Here is a 19,513-nt window from a genome sequence, read left to right as displayed (position 1 = left end):
ATTTGGAGGTGGAATTTTTGGGAAACAATCAGAGTTAGAGGAGTTATAAAGGTGGTGTCCTTATGATGAGATGAGTGTCCTTATAAGAAGAACACTCAAGCTCTCTCTGTGCATGCATGCACAGGAAAGGACCGCTGAGGACACAGTCAGGAAGAGGGTGTTCAGAAACCTGGCCATGCTGGTACCTGATCTCAGACTTCCAGCTCCTGGAGCCATGAGAAGTAAATATTTGTTAAGCCGCCCAAACTCTGATAATTTGTGTTGGAAGCCTGGATTTTCTAAGGCACAGTAAATCACAGCAAACACTACAACCAGTAACACCCTGCCTTATATTAACATTGGGATATTCCCAAAGTCTGTACTACACACGGTAAATGAATAGTTGAAGGTAGGATTTTTAAGAAAGTAGTTTTGCATTTTTACCAAAAAACATTTAACTTCTAGAATAATAAAACAGAAAAAATTATTACTCTCACTTCTTGCTCTATTACTAATCCAGGATATGTAGGAAATTATTCTATTAATAAAGATATGAACTCAGTATCCAAGAGAAAAAGTTTAAATTATATTTGTTTCCTTATGTTTCTTTTTTTTAAGATTTATTTATTTATGCATACAAGAGCTGGGGTACAGGCCAGAGATGCGGGGGATGAGAGGATTCACCAGAGACAGAGTGGAGAAGAGAACAGGCAGTCTGACTGAAACATACTGCCGAGGGGAGCAGTGGGCGAGACAGGAGAGGTGGGTTTCTCCTGCGGGTTGAGGATTGAACTTGTGCTGCAGAGACTGCGGATTGCTTCATAGTGTGGTGATTAACTCCTTGCACTACCAGGGAGGCCCTGTTTCCTTATGTTTCTGCCACTGCAGGATTGTGGCCTTTTGCACTATCCTCAGTATACAGAAAGTCACTTAGAACAAGCTGCTTATGTATCACATCAAATAATAAAAAAAAAATTACTTGAATTTTACCTTGAAAAAGTAAATAAAATTTTTTTCAAACTCTTTACCTTTAACAGAATGTAGGCTATCATGATAACTGAATGCTTATCTTAGAAGTAAGAATATGTCTGGAATTTAGGGACATAAGTTTTTCCAACAAATTTAATTTTACAGTTAAATAAATGACATTCATCCCTTTATATTTTATTTCTGCAGCATGAAAATGAAGATGGCGAAATAAGCAAGAAGGAGAAAGATAAATACCAGATGGTGTTACTTATATATAGACTATAGAGAAACCAAACAAAGGGTCAAACAAACACAAACTGTAAAACCAATCCATGAAAACGGAGGCATCTAAGAGGAAGAGGGAGAGGTATGGATGGGGGGAAGCATAATGGACTATGGTAGAGGACTGTGGGTGCTGTAATGGTGGGAGAACTATGAGGACCACACCTAAGGGGAGAAACCGTATATTGTCAAAATATTAACAAAGATGTAAAACAATGGTACTTCATTAATAAAAAAAGAAACATTATATTATCAAAAAAGAAAGAAATGAAGATGGATATTTAAAAAATGTTTGAGGGATTTTTAATTTTGCCAGGGTATCTCAGTCCTCTAATTTGAATTCATGGGGAGTTGAGTTAATCTTGAAAACATTTCTTTCTTTTTTTTAAAAAAGATTTTTTATTTATGCATACAAGAACTGGGGTACAGGGCAGTAGTGGGTAGCGGGGGGAGAGGATTCACCAGAGACAAAGTGGGGAACATAACAGGCAAACTGACTGAAATACACTGCTGAGGGGAGCAGCAGGCAAGACAGGAGAGGTCTGCTGCACCATGTGGGCCACCTGCCTGGCTAGAGATCGAACTCATGCTTCAGTGGCTGTGGATAGCTTCATAGTGCTAACATTTAACCCCTTGCACCACAAGGGAGGCCCCAATCTTGGAAACATTTCTGTTATCATCATCTTCTAGATGTTTCCATTAGTTGTGGATAACTCTACTTGGAATGATCTTAATATGTTCGAAACAGAACTTTCAATTCTTAATCTTCCTTGCAGCCTTTTCAACCCCATCTTCTCTCCTCTAGCTTCTCAAGAAAACTATTTGGAAATTATTCTGCTTTTAATTTTTCTTCTTTGCTTACATACTACATCTATTCCATCAGCAAGTACAACTGGCAGAATACCCCCTAAAAGACTTTTTCACCACCTCCACTGCTACCTTCCAGTGCCAGTCACCATCAGACCTTGCCTGACCTATTATAGTATCTTCCTAAATGGTCTCCCAGCTTTAGCTCTACTCTACAACCACTTGCCACAGAGGAGCCAGTTATTTTAAAATGTGTTTATCAAGTACTACATTTATATGGTTCAAAATTCAACACACTATAGAAAGCTATGTCAAGAGAAGTCTTGTACCCACTCCTACATTCCTTGCCCCAACACTCTCATAATAATCATTGCCATCATGATCTTTATGAAAACCCTTTTAAGAAGATTTTAAGGCAAATACAAGCATACTTTATTGCTCAAAAGGTAGCCTACCATATACACTGTTCTACAATTTGCTTTTTTATCACTAATAAAAAATGTTCTAAAGCTCTTTCTATTTGTCTGCCAGTATATAGAATTCTTTCTTTTCCATTTTTACAGGGTATCATGCCATTGTTTATTTATTTAATAAACCAAGATTATTTATTTATTTAACCAGGCCTCTTTGGCTGAACATCATGATTAGGTCCATTTTTTGCTCTTACAAATAAGGCAACAATGAATAACCTTGTTCATGTGTCATTTCATACATGTAGAGATGCATTTACAGGATTGCAAGGTCATATATACAAATGCTTTTGTTGGTTTAAATCTAATTGCTACTCCCCCTGCTTAAGTCTCTAAAAATTTCCCATCCTAAGCAGAATGAAAGCCATTGAGATATCACCTATGTCTTTCTCCCTCTTTCACTATGGACTAAACACATGGGCTTTCTTTCATCACTCTCATAAAATTTTATATATTTTGCAAGCTGTGCAATCATGCTGTAGTTGATTTGCACTGTATTTGTACTATAGTGTCAAATATGAATAAAAATCCAGTCACCAACTAGAGATCTGATAAAGTTGATCCCAAAAGGGGAGGAGTGAAGCTAATATTTAATGGAAATTGATATTTGAGTAGGTTTTATAGTCCTTTGATAAACATTTCTAGGTTATGATAACTTCCACTCTTCTCCACAACTTCAAACTTCTGGGATTCAGATAATGAATGCTGGAATAATGAAGACTTTCAACATCATTCTGTAGCTGTGGCCATGGATCCCAGACATATAAAGGTAAAAGTTCAACCTTAAATGGAAACACAGAATATTGAGCTGGAAACTACAAGTGCTCTTTGGCTGCAGACTCTGCCACAAAACTGCAAGGACTTAGGCCATTTAACCTTCTCCTGCCTCATTCTTTTTACATAAAAATGGAAAAAAAAATTTCCTCAAGATTCTCAACTTTGTCATGGCACAAAGATTACTTTTATTATTCCCTCTCATTTTTTTTTTTGTGCTAATCATTTTACAGTTTATTTTATGGAAAACTCACAGTGATCCCACAAGATAAAAACTATTGAATTGGGCCTCAAGAAGTCAGGAGCCCCGGGGAGCTCTCTTGGTTTTTGTCTTTATTTATTTATTAAAGATTTATTTATTTATTTATTTATTTATACAAACACTGGGTACAGTCAGAAGCACGGGAGGGTGAGAGAATTCACTTGAGCCAGAGCGGGGAGCAGAGCAGGCAGAAGGACTGAAGTACACTGCTGAGGGGAGCAGCGGGCGGCAGGAGAGGTCTGCGTGCCATGTGGGACCCTCCTCTGGTGGCTGGGGAGCAGCCAGGGATCGAACCGGCGCTGCAGAGGCTGTGGGCAGCTTCGCAACCCAGCGCTCAACCATTGTGCCACCGGGGAGGCCCTATTTATTTTTTAAAGGGTTAACAAAAGGTTTATTTACAAGGGAGGGGAATGTGGAAATGTACAACTCAGGGAGAAAAGAGGGAGATAAATTCTTAAATGTGTCCTACCCATTCCGCTGACCTGGAATCCCAAATGACCCACTGATACCAAACCTGCCTAGCCAAGAGCATGAGCCAAGTGCCCGAGACCCCACTAACATGGCTGGTTTTATTTACAAACAGAGAAAATGGCTGCTTAATTCCGCCCTTAGGTCCTTGCTACTTCCTTTTGGGGATCCAGGAATTTGTAGTTCCCAGTGTCTGATGGAGTGGGGGTGGCACCCACAAAGCCTGTATGGAATTAGCTTCACTTTTTGCCATCATTTCCATGGTGTTGAAGATCAAATGTATGGATGCTGGGGTACAGTTTCAGATGAATATTTTTCTCAGAGTTCCCACTGGAAAGCAAACCAGTCTCTCCAGGTATTGTCCATTGTGGAAAGCAAAAGCCCTCCATTCCTGGAAATAGTTTATCAGTCCAAGCCAAAAAAAAAAAAAAAAAATCTAGAGGCATTAGCCAAAACAAAACAGCAAAGGTATCAAATCATAGGAAAAATATTAAAATTGATTCAACTTATGCAAAAACAGGTTCTCTCAACCTTGGCCCCAAATGATTTCAACAGCATAGCAAAAGTTTGTGAACCAAATCTACTTTTAAACCATATTACCTATTTTTGTACAAAATCACAGGGCAGAATAACTAAACAGCAATTTTAGCTGCTTTGTGGGAATACTCCATAAGGATCAGAGAGAATTCCTGACATCCAGTCCACATAGGCTTCAAGAACAAAGTTGGTCTCATCAGACTCCACCTGGGCTTCCTCTTCTTGAGGATACCAGGGCTTTTTCTTTTTCCGGGTTGTCTAGTCCTGCCCTTGGAGGCAGCTTCCCCACCTCCCTTGGAGGTCTCTGGAGCCTACAAACAAAGCAACAGGTTCTCTTCTTCTTGGTCCAGCTCTGTTTCAACTTCCTAGAAGATTCCATTCAAAGCCACACAATGAAACTCATGTCCAAATTGTATTAGTTTAAGCAGATAAAATCCCTATGGAAGTTACGCAAAAATAGACTCTGAGATAAGTAGTAAAAAAATTACTACCACTATTTTCATGCTGTGTTGGTATCAAGGGGAGAGAAAATGTAAACACAAGTGAGCTTTGCTGGAAAAAAAAACATTGCTGCAGATCCTGGTCACTCAAAACAAGAAAACATTGTGGATTCACAACAAAATGCAAAAAAAAAAAAAAAAAAAAATTACCAGTATTATGTCAAAGAAAATTTAGTTAAAATCAGGTGTATTTCCAGGTCTATTCAGTTCTTTGTAGGAAATTTTTACTCTAAACAGCTCCATCAGTAGGAATTTGTTGAGGCCTTTTCTCCCTATTTTCTCCAGAAACAATTTCTGTATTATACAATATTGCAGGGCAACAATCACCATTGACAATTTACATACATATCAGGTATTGAGAGGTTGTATACACGTTTTAGAAAACCAATGTGAACATTTCTGTACATGTCAAAGTGTTACCCGTTTTCCCAAGTGACAATGCTTCCCTGCTAGTTTTGTTAAGGGGAAAAGGATGTCCTAAAGCTAATTCCATACAGGCTTTGTGGACTCCACCCCCACCCCAGGCCAAAGCCAAAGACACGGGGAACTCCAAATCCCATCACCACCAAAGGGAAGGTGGCTGGGACCTGAGGGTGGGGTTAAGCAGCCAGGTTGGTATAAAGCCAGACACGTGGGTTTTGATTCTCCGCCAGCTTGCGGGTGAGGACCCACAGTCAGGCAACCCGTTCAATATTGGGGCTGCACTATAACAGTTTTACTCTACCAGGTAAGCCAAATAGGACAAATTCATCTAATGCCTTTCCCAAGAGGAAAGGGAGAAATCTTGTGGAGTGTCTCAGGAGCTCTACTGAGGTTCCACAAAATTTCCTTCTATCAACCAAATGAGAGACTACCAAATTTTTACTTGAATTTAGATTTCTGAGAAGGTTTGCCATAAATATCAGAAAACAGCAGAAACAACAACATTCAATCTCTATGAAGGCACCGGCTTAGTTCAGTATTACAATGTTGACTATCAAAACATAACCTTTAATTTTTTTTCTTTTTCTTTTTTTTCCCTTCTCTCTTGACTTTATTTATTTTTTTCCTTTTTTCACCTCCAAAAATTATTTGCCCGCAATTTGTTACCATGTTCATTGTTCACTGTTAACATGCTTTTGCTCATTATTGATTTATCAAAAATATATATAATTTCCATCCAAATCTCCTTAACATTAAAAAATCAATTCACGGGCCTCCCCGGTGGCACAGTGGTTGAGTGCTGGGTTGCGAAGCCGCCCGCAGCCTCCGCAGCGCCGGTTCAATCCCCAGCTGCTCCCCGGCCACTGGAGGAGGGTCCCACATGGCGCGCAGACCTCTCCTGCCACCCGCTGCTCCCCTCAGCAGTGTACTTTGGTCCTTCTCCTGCTCTGCTCCCCGCTCTGGCTCGGTGAATTCTCTCACCCTCCCGCGCTTCTGACTGTACCCAGTGCATGTATAAATAAACAAACGAACAAACAAATAAATAAAAATACATGCCTAAAAAAAAAAAATCAATTCACAATCATTGATTTGCTATATTGATAATATTATCTAAAGCAAAGAAAATATTTGAGGGTTTTATTAATACCATCCAAAGCAAAGAAACTTTAATTTGCCTCAGTAGTTTTACCTTGTTTAATCCCTAAGAATTAAAAGGCTAGAGGTTGGAAATCTCTAGATCCAATCAATTATATTTCCTTACAAGTGTGGGAGTTAATATTATGTATTTGATCATCTGGACCAGCAGAGTGGCTCAGCAGAAATGAGTAGGGAAGGAAGAGGTGAAGTAAAGGGCCTTGGGCCCCAAACCTATTTTATCCTGAGTAGCTGTATTTTCTTTCTGTTTTATATAATGGGTTCTGCCTAGGATTTTGTTTCAAGAATGGGCTTAAAGTATTAAAGATAATTTGAAAATCAAGCTTGATTTTATAGATGAAGATAAGGCCTAGAAAAGGTAAGTGAAATCTGACCAATATTACAGAGCTAATTAATGGTCAAATAGTCATTCAATCAACAATATTTATTGAACAACAATATATTTATTGGATATTGCAGAAGTAAAAATTATAAACTCTGATTCTTTGTTTAAAAACAATCTGTGGGTTACCATGCTGTTTGATTAGAAGCATTAGGATGAAAGAATTATTTTCATAAGTTGATAGAGAATTGACATTATTTTGCATGTTACTACTGCTCAGTAAGACAAGGAAGAGAAGGCAGAAAATTTGCATTCTGTTAACTGCAGGAGAGCAAAGAGCCCTGGCAGGAGACAGGCCAGGTGGGCTCAGTCTTAGCTCAGTTTAAATTCACAGGGCCGGGCCTCCCCAGTGGTGCAGCGGTTGAGCTCTGGGTTGCAAAGCTGCCCGCAGCCTCTGCAACGCCTATCCCCGGCAGCTGGGCGAGGGTCCCACATGACGAGCAGACTGCTCCTGCCGCCCACTGCTCCCCTCAGCAGTGTACTTCGTCATTCTGCCTGTTCTGCTCTCCACTCTGATTCTGATGAATTCTCTCACCCTCCCGCGCTTCTGACTGTACCCAGTCCTTGTATAAATAAATAAAATAAATCTTAAAAAATAAACAAACAAACAAACAAACAAACAAATAAATAAATAAATAAATTCACAGGGCCTCTCTGTCTCTGATCATACACTATTCTCTTCAACATTCACAGAGGAGGAAGCAAAAGGCACATCTCCTCAATATTATCTATACGGTTTTTGTTTCATTTACTAGATTAAGGACTTAGTGATTACCACTAAACCTGTGGCTATGGGAGATATATTACTTTAATCTATAAGATAACATTTGTAAAAGTCAATTAGCTGAATTTGTTCAACTTAAGCTATTAATACATTCACTGGTCTCTGGGTCTCCCTGGGGATGCGAGGGGTTAAATCTCAGCACAATGAAGCTATTGGCAGCTACTGTAGCATGAGTTTGGTCCCCAGCCAGGGAGGTGATCTACATGGCACAGCAGACTTATCCTGTCTCCTCTGCTGCTCCCCTCAGCAGTGTACCTTAGTAGATCCACCTGTTCTGCTCCCCACTCTGTCTCTGGTGAATCCTCTCTCCCCCCACCCCACACACATCTATGGCCTATACCCCAGTTCTTGGATGCATAAATAAAATAAATCTTTTAAAAATATATATAAATAAATTCATTGGTCTCATGATAACTTACCCAAGACTGGATATCCGGTATGTTCTCTTGGTAGTCCACAATTATAGATCCTCTGATTCTAGCTCTCTCCTTGTAGATTATTTGAATCTGCTAAACCTAACACAATGCTTCATTCTTTTTTAGCATCAGTCAAGAGTCAGTCCTTCTTCTAGGCACTGAGGATGCTGTCAATGAACACGTGGGGAAAGTTTCCTACTTGCATTGAACAGAACTAGTTCTCTTGATTTATGGCCCAATGCTGTTTTCTATTATACTAGGCAAAGTTAGAGACTCATTTTACTGTTTTGCAAGTACCTGTCATTATGAGTAGGCTTATGTCTCTTCCACATTGTGTATTCATATAGTCAACAAATATTTATTGAGTAGCTTCTATTACCAGACTCTCTGCTAAGTGCTGGACAACCTAATATGAATTAGTTCTCAAGGTGCTCACAGACATATGCACATAGACTGGTAAACAAATTTCAAATTAGCATAAGTACAACGATTGGAGAACAATGTACAGACATACCACACAGCAGCAATTGATTAATTCCCTCTGACATGATATCCCAACTTGGATTTGAAATGTTAATAGAGTTTCCCCAGGCAAACCAAGGATAGTGGAAGTAGGAATAACATATAGAGATAAGAGACAATATGTATATCCAAAGAACCATATGATGTTTAGTATTGAAGGAATCTAAAGTACAAGGTGGATACCTCTCTATATAATGGCCTATGTTTTCCCTATGAATTGAGAGACAATATTTTTTTGATAATGAAGGTAGATAGAGAATGGGTAGGCAGCTTGAAGGGAGGTTTAAAAGAGCTACAGGATTGTTTGTAAAATAGAAAGGAATGGTTAAAAAAAAACCCTAGGGTGTATTAATAGAGTATTGGCTTAATAAATTACAGTCCACCCACACAATGGAATACCATGCAGTCATTAAAAAGGTGTGCCCTGACATACATAGTCATGCACCACACGGTGATGTTTTGGTTTACTAAGGACTGTATACTTGATGGTGGTCTCTATATATAGGCTAGACGTGTAGTAGGCTATATCATCTAGGTTTGTGTAATTAGATTCTAAGACATTTGCACAATGACCAAATCGCCTTGTGATGGATTTCTTAGAATATATCCTTGCTGGTAAGCAACTCATGCTTACACTGATGTGAAAAGATCTACAAGTCACCTTATTTAATAAAAAAAACAAACAAGATGCAGAACTGTGTGTACTAACTTAGCTTTTGTGTAAACGGCAGTAGAATATAAAAAGATATTTTTTGATATGCATAAATATCTCTGAAAGAACATAGTTGTTTTGGTTGCCCATGGAGAGAGAAGTTGGATGGTCAGAGTACAAGAGCAGGAGTTAGGGGACAGGGGTGGGCAGCACTTTACATTAAATATCTTTTCATTTTGAATCTCAGCAATGTGTAACTTAGTAAAAAATAAAAGTAAAATGTCTAATTTTTAAAATTAAATTAAAAAGGATAATTTCTGAATTAAGTTCTAACTTTATGATCCTCTGGAACCTTGTGCTTAAATCTAACTTGGGGAAATACAAAAGAAAACATTTCTTTTCAGTAGGGGGCTCATATTTGGGAAAGGTGGGATGGTTGAATCATGGGATTGAGAACTAGAAAGTGTCTCCAGAAAAACCTAACCAAGGTCACTGGCTTGGCCTCTGGTAGTCAGGGTCTCCACCCATATCTTTGGCACACTATATTGTTCTGGTTCCATCATCGCAGCACTTCAAAAAGGATTCCATTTTGTTTATTGCTCCTTCTGGTGCAAAATCCTTTTGGTACAAAATGAGTAAAAACAGACTCTGTCCTATAGGAACTAAGAAATTAAAAGGGCACTAAGTTGTCAATTAATACATCAACATATAAGAAACAAGACACTTTTATGTGTGGATTATCAGGCCAGGTTGTTATCATGTGGTCATACCCTTTTATCTCTATCCAAATATAAAAAGAATGGATACTTATAGTACCTTCTATGCAATAGATAATGTCAGATGACAGCAATTCAAGGATGTATAAACCAAAGTCCCTAGTGTCTGTCTTCACACAGAGTAATTAAGGAGAGAGACATAAAGAGAACGTTAGAATAAAATGGGGTATGCTTATCATGGAGGCAGCAGGAGTTCTGTTGGGGCCTAGAGGAGGAAGCAAGTAACTGCCTGGAAGGAATTAGGAAAGGCTTCACTGAGGAGAAAATATGTAACCCTGTTAAGTAAGGAATTTAAGTTGAGGGAGGATGTAAAAAGCATTCCAGGCAAATACAGTCTGCAAAGGCAGCAAAGTTCAGAATAACACAGTGTCTTTGTGGGACACGAAATGGCTAGTCAGACTACAGTGTCAGGTGCTTTTTAGGGAGTGGCAAGTAATGGGGGATGGAAAGGCAGGTTTGGACAGGGTTATGAAGTGCCTTGTATGCCAGGCTAACAAGTTTAGACTTTGTCATGTCAGTAAAATGCCAATGTTCTCAGTCAACATGTTGAGAGGTTGGAACATTGTCATTACTGATAAAGCGCTGTTTAAGCAGGTAGCCCTTCCATTGGCGTCCATATTCTTATTAAAAGCAGAACAAGGATGTGGAAGGCATGACTGTGGGTTTATCACTGCCTTCCCCAGTCTTCCTTTTTCTTCTTCTTCCACTTCTAATTAGATATTGAAGTCTGCTATTATTCTGTCACAAACACTCTCTTTATTTTTCCTTTGATAAACCAACTAGTAAGGATTTACCTGTGGCAGGTACTGGGCTGAGTACCTGTTCAGGGGGAACCAAGGGAAGAAGCAAAGCACAAAGTTGGGGTCATAGCTCAGTTACAATTTCCGAGGACATGACCTGCCACACCTCTGAGTCTAGTCTCACCACAGAAGCCTCAAAGATTCTCAAAACTGACCACAGTATCTGTGTATCAGTCCCCTGCCCCCCAGTACAGAGAAGTGGGTGAGCATTAACCTGCCCTGCTCAGAACATGTGCGCTTTATCCTAGCTGCCAGGGCTGGCAGAGGAACAGCTTACATTGGAACTCACTCAAATTAGGAAGGATGTTCAGATACTGGACAGCAGTATCTGTCCAGCAGCAGACGACAAAAACCCACTAGTGTATTTTACAGATGAAGGAATAGGCTCCAAACAGGTAGGTTAGTTACCTAAGTAACACAGCTAGTCAGTGATGAAGCCAGGCTTGGAGCTCAAGTCAGTTTGCCTGCCAAGTCCACAGTGTTATACAATCTGCTGCATTGCCTTCTCTAGACCATTTCCATTCCATTTCACAGCCCACACACCAGTCCAGGTTCCTATTACCTCATCTGCATTACTGCCTTCTACCTGGTCTCCCTGTTTTCTGCTCCCCTCAATCAGTTCAGTCTCTGTGAGGTTGCTAAGATAATATTTTTCAAGTACTACATTATGTCAGCCTCTTGTTCAAAAATCTGTGACTCACCCCCTTTGAGAGATTTTCCAGATGAATATCATTCCATACTGATCACTCCCTCAGTAATCAGTCAAATCATGTTGCTACAGTGCCATCACAGATTTATAATTTATGCTATACTGTCCAGTATTTATTAATGGTTCTAATTATTACAGTTACATGTGACTTCACTAAGGTCTTAGAGCCTGTCTTTTGCTGTTTTTGTCACTTAAATAACAGATATTCACATCAATACCTTCTCATCTTTGAATTTCGAGCACTCTAGGATATCTGCATTACTATGATCAATGCTATTGCTGAGCACTTCCCACTTAATAATTCACATTAGCTTCCCTGAAATTTCACAATTGTTTCCTATATTTCTCTGCTATACAAACCATGGCTACCAAGAATATGTTTAAAATTGCTCCCAGTGATAAGAATTTTATTTCATTTTTCGCAAATGTTTAATTCATTACTTCACCCTCAGATACTGTAAGTTGTGATGTAAAAAGTGGTATCCTTTTCTTGGAGCTGTGATGAGAGGAAATAGTATTTAGAGCATGCTCTCCTTTCTAGAATAGTAAAGACAGCATAAGCATTAAGTATACCCCAGGTTACCACATGATTGAGGTACCTATAGGAAAATCCCTTGCCTAGTTCCTTCATTATCTTCATATGGCTGAGGATATCTTTAGCAACTAATAATGCCTAGATCCTCTAAATACAGATCCAGAACACCAAGAACCTTTTAATAAGTGACCTAAGTCCAGTGACTTTTTTGAAGACCTGTCTTTTTCTTGAGCTTATGATATTAGAGGAGGTCACACCTACATGCAGAGCACACAACTTGATGACCAGTATACTTAACAAAACTCACAACTTATTTAAAGGATACCCATATATGCTCTGGTCATTTCCTAAGTTTTAAGAGTAGGGTTAAAAATATAGAGTTGGTACCATACTCAAGAGTTAAACTTCTCTTTGGGAAGACTAATCTATTACACAAATAACTGATCAACAACGGGGTGAGATGATAATTCAAGTCTGTACTGGGTATAAGAATGTTACATAAGGGCCTCCCCGGTGGCGCAGCAGTTGAGCGCTGGGTTGTGAAGCTGCCCGCAGCCTCTGCAGTGCCGGTTCGATCCCCGGCTGCTCCCCAGCCACCGGAGGAGGGTCCCACATGGCGCACAGACCTCTCCTGCTGCGCCCGCTGCTCCCCTCAGCAGTGTACTTCGGTCCTTCTGCCTGCTCTGCTCCCCACTCTGGCTCTGGTGAATTCTCTCACCCTCCTGCACTTCTGACTGTACCCAGTGCTTGTATAAATAAATAAATAAATCTTTAAAAAAAAAAAAAAAAAGAATGTTACATAGAAGGGGATAATCTACTCTGTTTCGGGTAAGGGATCCCAAAAGGCCTTAATGAAGATGAATAGCTTCTGCTGGGGTTGAGGGAGGTGTAAGAGTTTACCAGACAGATGAAGTGGGGAATAACATTCCAGAAAAAGGGAAGAGCAGTATACCATGGAATGAAAAGCAAAAGGAATTGCAATTGTTTGGATTCTGAAGATACATATTCATCATTCATTCTCTCCTTCCCTCCAAATTTCCCAGGCATGGGGTTGAGCACAATTGATCTAACTCAGAACTTTAGAGATGTGTTTTGATTGGACAGTCAACATAATCCATTCCCTTGTCATAGTTCTTAGAGAAGCATGTCTTCCAGACCTAGGTAAATCATTGATGGCATTACTCAGGGATGTTAGTTCAGGACTGAATATGTCCAATCAATCAGATTTTGGTTTGCGAGAGGATGTGCTCACATGGGAAGGGCAGTATGGAAACCTGAGAGTTTCTAGTTTCCATTTTGTTGCCTCAAGGGGAGCCAACTAGAGGATAAGGACATCACATAGAGCTAAGGGGACTGTAGAGTGTTGGGGCCAATGACCTAACCAAAGTCTGAATAGATGCTGATATTTCCTTTTTTTAATAACCAAACATAATTTTTTGTTATGTAAACCTAAAATAATTCTACCTGAGGCAACGCCAGTGGATTTGAGGCAGTAGAAGGTGGGAGATGGATGGTACAGAGAGGCATAGGTCAGATGATGGGTATCATATCAATTCTAGAGAGAGAAAGCTCTCAAAGACCATGTTTCAGAGCAATATGAACTGATATGAACTTTAGAAAGATTACTCTGGTGCAATGATAAGGATGTCTTGGAGGGAACAAGGCTGAGGGAAGTAAGACCAGTGAGGAAACCACATCACATTTTCACTTCCTTCATCATTTCATTCAAGAGTATAGGTTCTAGCTCCTTTTTGCACTAACCTTAAACAGGAATCAGCTATTTAAAAATACTTAATCTTTGTACATATGTTATAAGATATATATTCCTTAGAATTTTATATGCTAAAAGTAAATATGCATGTCTTAGAAGTTAAATTTTTCAGAGGTTTCATATAACAGATCAAAATTTGGGTTATACTGCTTTGGTTATCAGTAATATCTTGGCCTCCTTCTGTTTCTCTTTAGGACTTCCATTTGTTATTCACTCCCTCTGAACTTTTTGTCAATACACTCTTTTATCTCATAGTGTGAGTTTTTTGTTTCTGCTTTTTTCCCCTAGAGACAGAATGACAGTTGATGAAAAAGAATAATGTTGAGTAGATTGGCACAAAAGCTCTTTCCCATGGTATCTGTTGCTCTTGAGGGAAATTAACCAGATCCTAACCAGTAGTGAAGAGGAGGCATCATTGATAACAAGCATTTGTCTTGATCTCTCTGGTCTCCAACATTAACTACCAAGTAAATTCTATTGATGGACGAACCATGGGTATGTGACTCTTCTGCTCTATTTCACTGGAACTCTTCTGCAAATATATTAAGATTCAATTAATTTTCCTATTTACTTGTCATTACTGAACTCCCTCTTTATCCTTGCACTGTGTTTGATAATTGGGACAATACAATTGAAGAGGAAAGCTGGGTTTTTGCTTAAAAAGGACTAGCAGCATAGATTTAAAGAATATGAAATACTTTTCCTAAAGCCATGCCAGTGGGGCCTAAGCATATATTACCATTGGTTCCTATATAAGATGGCTATATTGGGTTGATCCTTGAAGCTTATGAAAAGGTTTTAAAAGCATCATCAGACATAGAGAGTTTCACATGCTATTCTACCAGGACTCCAGTGACATTAGACTTTTGATTATTAACCACTGACCTCTAGCCATGGTTCTTTTTTTTTTTTTCTTTAAGATTTATTTATTTATTTGTTTATTTATTTATTCATTCATTTATTTATTTATTTATACAAGCACTGGGTACAGTCAGAAGCGCGGGAGGGTGAGAGAATTCACCAGAGCCAGAGCAGGGAGCAGAAAAGGCAGACAGACGAAGTACACTGCTGAGGGGAGCAGCGGGCGCAGCAGGAGAGGTCTGCCCACCATGTGGGACCCTCGCCTGGCAGCCAGGGATCAAACCAGCGCTGCAGAGGCTGCAGGCAGCTTCGCAACTCAGTGCTCAACTGCTGCGCCACCAGGGAGGCCCTAGCCATGGTTCTTGAGGAAAAGATGATCTCATTATCTCTTAACAAAATTATTTATCTTCATGTGTATAATTTTAGGTGGAAATGGAACTGAAAGCAGGTACTTGTAGAAAAATGTGTTATCCTCAAAAGTTGCCACAGACACAAAATATCCATTTCTTAATATAGCAACTGTAGTTATATATATGAGAGTTAAAGATTGATTTCTTCTAAAGGAAGAAAACATTTTACCTAAATGATAGTTCACCTTTCTCTCCTCATTTCACTACTTCATATGGGCAATATTCATTCCTTATAGGTCCCATTTCATTCCTTTATACATTCTATTAAATATTATGTAATGTTGAAGATTTACAGCAGAACTGACCACATTAATTGGTCACCCTAGAACCTCAGCATAGTCCTGACCTTTATTTTTAAGCCAAAACCTTGTCACACCAACTCCTTTTCTTTTATTGTACATTGTACCCTAGAGCCAATGGCTCTAAAGCTGCTCTAATGATAAAATCAAGAGTTCATCACATTAGGCATCTAGCAGGCTTTGAACACATACTTGCTGGAAGAAAGAATGACTAGAGAGTGTCTATGGAACTGTGAAGTAGTCTGAGTATCCTTGAGCTGAACTAAGGACTTTAGAATTAAGACACATGAATAGCAAACTGAGCTTACATTTTCATTTATGCTTTCAGTTGACAAACATTTTTTTGAAAGCCACCACTTCCTTTGAACAAATGCACTTGAATTCCTCTGCCCTTCTAGCAGCAGACCTCTTCAGTCATATCCTTGTCTCTTACTTCAGTCCAATCCAAGATTAGCATTAGGGAAAGTTTGAGGCAGCATGGGTTATTAGTAAAAAGAAAGCAAAAAAGGAACAGACATGTATACTCTCTTCCTCTTCTTCTCTTTTCTTTCACTATTTCATCCTCATGTTTGCTATTTTCCTAAGGACGGTTCTTTCTCCCACTTCATCCTATGCTGCCCTCCTAGTTCCTCTGCAGAAAATTCTAGGAGAGTAGGTTTTCTTTTGAAATATAGATGTAACTAAGTCCCATTTATTGCTGGTGGGGATACAAAATGGAAAGGCTACTGTGGATGACAGTTTGGCAGTTTTTTAAAAAAATAAATATATTCTTACCATATAATCCAACCATCAGGCCCCTTGGTATTTTACCCAAAGAATGAAAACTTACATCCACATAAAAACCTGAACATGGATAGACGCTTCATTCATAACTGCCAAAATCTGGAAGCAACCATGATACCCTATAGTAACTGAATGGATATAATGTAGTATATCCAGACTATGGAATATTATTCAGTGCTAAAAAAGAAATGAGCATTTGTTAAATAAACTAACAAACAAAAAAAAAAACAAATGAGCAATCAAAACCATGAAGAAACATGGGAACTCTTAAAAGTCAATTACTAAGCGAAAAAAGACAATCTGAAAAAGGCTACATACTGTATGATTTCAACTACATGACATTCTGGGAAAGGGAAAACTACTGAGAAAGTAAAACTATTAATGGTTTTCAGGGTGGGAGGAGAGAGGGATAAATAGGTGGAACACAGGAATTTTGTGCAGTGAAATTATCTCTATGGGAGATATGTGGCATTACACATTTGTTCAAACCGATAGAATGTACAACACAGAGAGTAAACCCCAGGGAAGCGATGGACGTTGGGTGATAATGATGTGTCAATGTAGGTTCATTGATTGATTGCACTTTGGTGGGGGCTGTGCATGTATGGGCACTGGGGCCTAAGCGTATGCTATACTTTCTGCTCTATTTTGCTGTGACCCTAAAGCTGCTCTAAAAAAATTAGTCTACAAAAATAGATAAGTAGATGAATGAACCTGACTTCAGCCCTTTGTATACATGAAAATCTATTTTTAGCCTAAGCCTGCATGGGTGAGAGAGGAGAGGGGAGGGCTGCAGAGCAAGATTAAGGGAGAAACCTTGCAGAAGTCTTGTGCTTGATTTCAGCAAGGTGAGTAGAAGAAAATCCACAGATTGTTCTCTGTTACTCAATGGGTCATAAAAAGGACACTGGTTTGATCATAAACATGAGAGGCTACCAGTGGAAGACCAAGCAGGATGGCTAGTCCCTCACACTGGAAGAGCAAAGGAAATGGGAGCTGCGGCCCTTGCTGGAGGTCTTGTCCTCTGATTCACTGAGGACAATCCCTGCACCCTTCCATTGGATTCCTAGGTCTAAGGAGGTGATTGTACCTGCCGCCAGGCAAGCCCTGGGATAGGGGGAGGAAGGCAAATGAAAGAATTTTATCTGATGTTCCTCGATATGACTTAAAAAGATATTCTTCTGGAGATACATTATAGTTCTATGCCAAGGGACCCTTAGTTTTACACATTAGGGACTTGAGGATGCCTGAAAGCCACCAATGCATATTGGAGTCAGCAAGAAAATTCAGAGTTCCAAACAACAAATTCTAAGCAACCGACTTCAAAAAAGGTGGAAATTATCTTTGATTCTCTTTGTTCACATTTTTGCCTTTTGAAAAGCTGGGATCTGCAACAAGGCAGAGACAAGACCCTGACTTGGGACCCAGTTCTGATAATTTGATTTTCCCTTATTTGGAGACAGTCATCATTTCCACCCTTTTTTTTTCTCTCTATCTGTCCTCCCTATGGTTCCTTTCCAGCTTCTTATCTTCCTCCTCTTCCTTTAGAGGAGTTACTTGCTAGACACTAGTCTGTTTCTTCAAATGAATGATCTTATTCATGTCTCACAAACACTATGAAAGTAAGATTGGTGCTGTAATTATCCACATTACAGATGAAGAAGGTGGGGGTGGGGTTCCAGTAGATTAAGTGATTGGCTGAAGGACACCCTGGTCCCCTCCAACCTTGTTCTCTTGTTCTGACATCTAAGATCCTGCCTCAGCCTCCTGTTTGGAACATCATTTCATCCAGATCCAGGGTCCTTTATCACTTTCTTATGTTTTTCCTGCAAATCTGAATCTCCAATTCTTAAACCCCAGCCTGGAAAAGTTTTCCCCAACCAAACAAATCTCTGACACCAGTTCATGTCCTATAATTTATCTCAATTCTGACACTCTTTACCTGGAAATAGAGCCAGATCCCATAGGTTAAGGGTTCAGTCCCATGAAACTGCCCTTCCCTGCCCCCCCCCCTTCAGATGTCAATCCTAGGGAGGTTCCCATGACTCCCTGCTTGGGTTCAATCAATTTGCTAGAGAGCCCTGGTAGAACTGAGGGAGATACTTATGTTCACCAGTTTATTAAATGATATTATAAAGGATACAGATAAATAACCAGATGAAGAGATAAGTGAGATAAAGTTCAGAAGGGTCCCAAGTGCAGGAGCTTCTGTACCTACAGAATTACTCTTGCTGAACATGGATAGCCCGGTACCTAGAAACTCACTGAACCCCATGCTACTAGGATTTTTATGGAGGCTTCCTTACTTAAGCATGACAAATTATAAACTCTGTTTCTAGGCCCCCTCCCCTTTCTGGAGAAGTAGAGGGCTAGGAGGAACAAGTCCAAAAACCACAAGCCTCTAGTCACGATGTGGTCTTTCTGATGACCAGGCCCCATCCAGGAGCCATCCAGGAGCCCAACCCACAGTTCCCTCATTAGAACAAAAGATGATTCTAGTGATCTTTTCACTTAGAAATTTACAAGGGTATTAGTTCTGTGCCAACAATTGGAAGCAGATATATGCATTTCTTATTATTTCACACCTGTCCATTCTTCTATTGCCAGGCTAAGCAACCGAAAGTGAGTGAGAAAAATGCATACTGTTTACTGCTGGAAAAAGCCTTAGACTTGGCTCTGAGCTTTCCTTTCCCTGATCTTATCCCATCCACTGATTGGCCTTCCAAGAGTGAATCCATACAGAAGACTTTGCCTTTGTTCAATTATTAAGCATAATTCCTATCCTTTAATCCTCTCCCTGCTTAAAAGCTCCCTGCCCCTATAGAGAGGCAAGCTCGCCTTTCTATTTCTAGATCAGCTGTGTCTAAACTGTGGCCCAAGGTTCTGTTCTGTGAAAATGCTCAATTGGTACACAGACACGGTTTATCTTAAGGGTATCCATTTCCAGATTCTCAGCTTTTACAAGTATTTTTTTCCCAAAATCAATTTGCTTCAGCATATGCCTCATTTATATCAGATCTTCTCTTGATTTCACATCTTTTACCCAACCCAAGTGTTAATATGGGGATTTGCCATGGGGTTAAAGCAAAACAACCACAAAAACAATAAAATATGGATTCAGAGAAAACTTTTGAACAATTGAAATATAATTGACATATAACATTATATTAGTTTCAGGTGTATAACA

General features: G+C 39.5%; 1 long non-coding RNA gene across 5 annotated transcripts in view; it reads left to right on the top strand.

Moving 5' to 3' along the window:
- The window catches only part of LOC119259766 (uncharacterized), an 89,760-nt gene extending 75,242 nt beyond the window's left edge, over positions 1 to 14,518 (top strand). For 2 of the 5 annotated variants that reach the window (XR_008554323.1, XR_008554325.1), the window contains exon 3: positions 1,156 to 1,479. This is a non-coding gene — a long non-coding RNA (uncharacterized LOC119259766). Of the gene's footprint in view, positions 1 to 1,155; positions 1,480 to 3,152; positions 3,277 to 8,334; positions 9,623 to 14,261 lie in introns of those variants that run through there. The other 3 variants (XR_005128553.2, XR_005128554.2, XR_008554324.1) reach the window with 3 other exon arrangements.
- The last annotated feature ends 4,995 nt before the right edge of the window (positions 14,519 to 19,513 follow it).

The sequence above is a fragment of the Talpa occidentalis genome, unplaced genomic scaffold (genome assembly GCF_014898055.3).
Source record: "Talpa occidentalis isolate TD23 unplaced genomic scaffold, MPIMG_talOcc4v2.1 talOcc4.5, whole genome shotgun sequence".
NCBI classification, from domain to species: Eukaryota; Metazoa; Chordata; class Mammalia; order Eulipotyphla; family Talpidae; genus Talpa; species Talpa occidentalis.
Note: the sequence above shows the minus strand (reverse complement) of the source record. Positions and strands in the feature narration are given on the sequence as shown.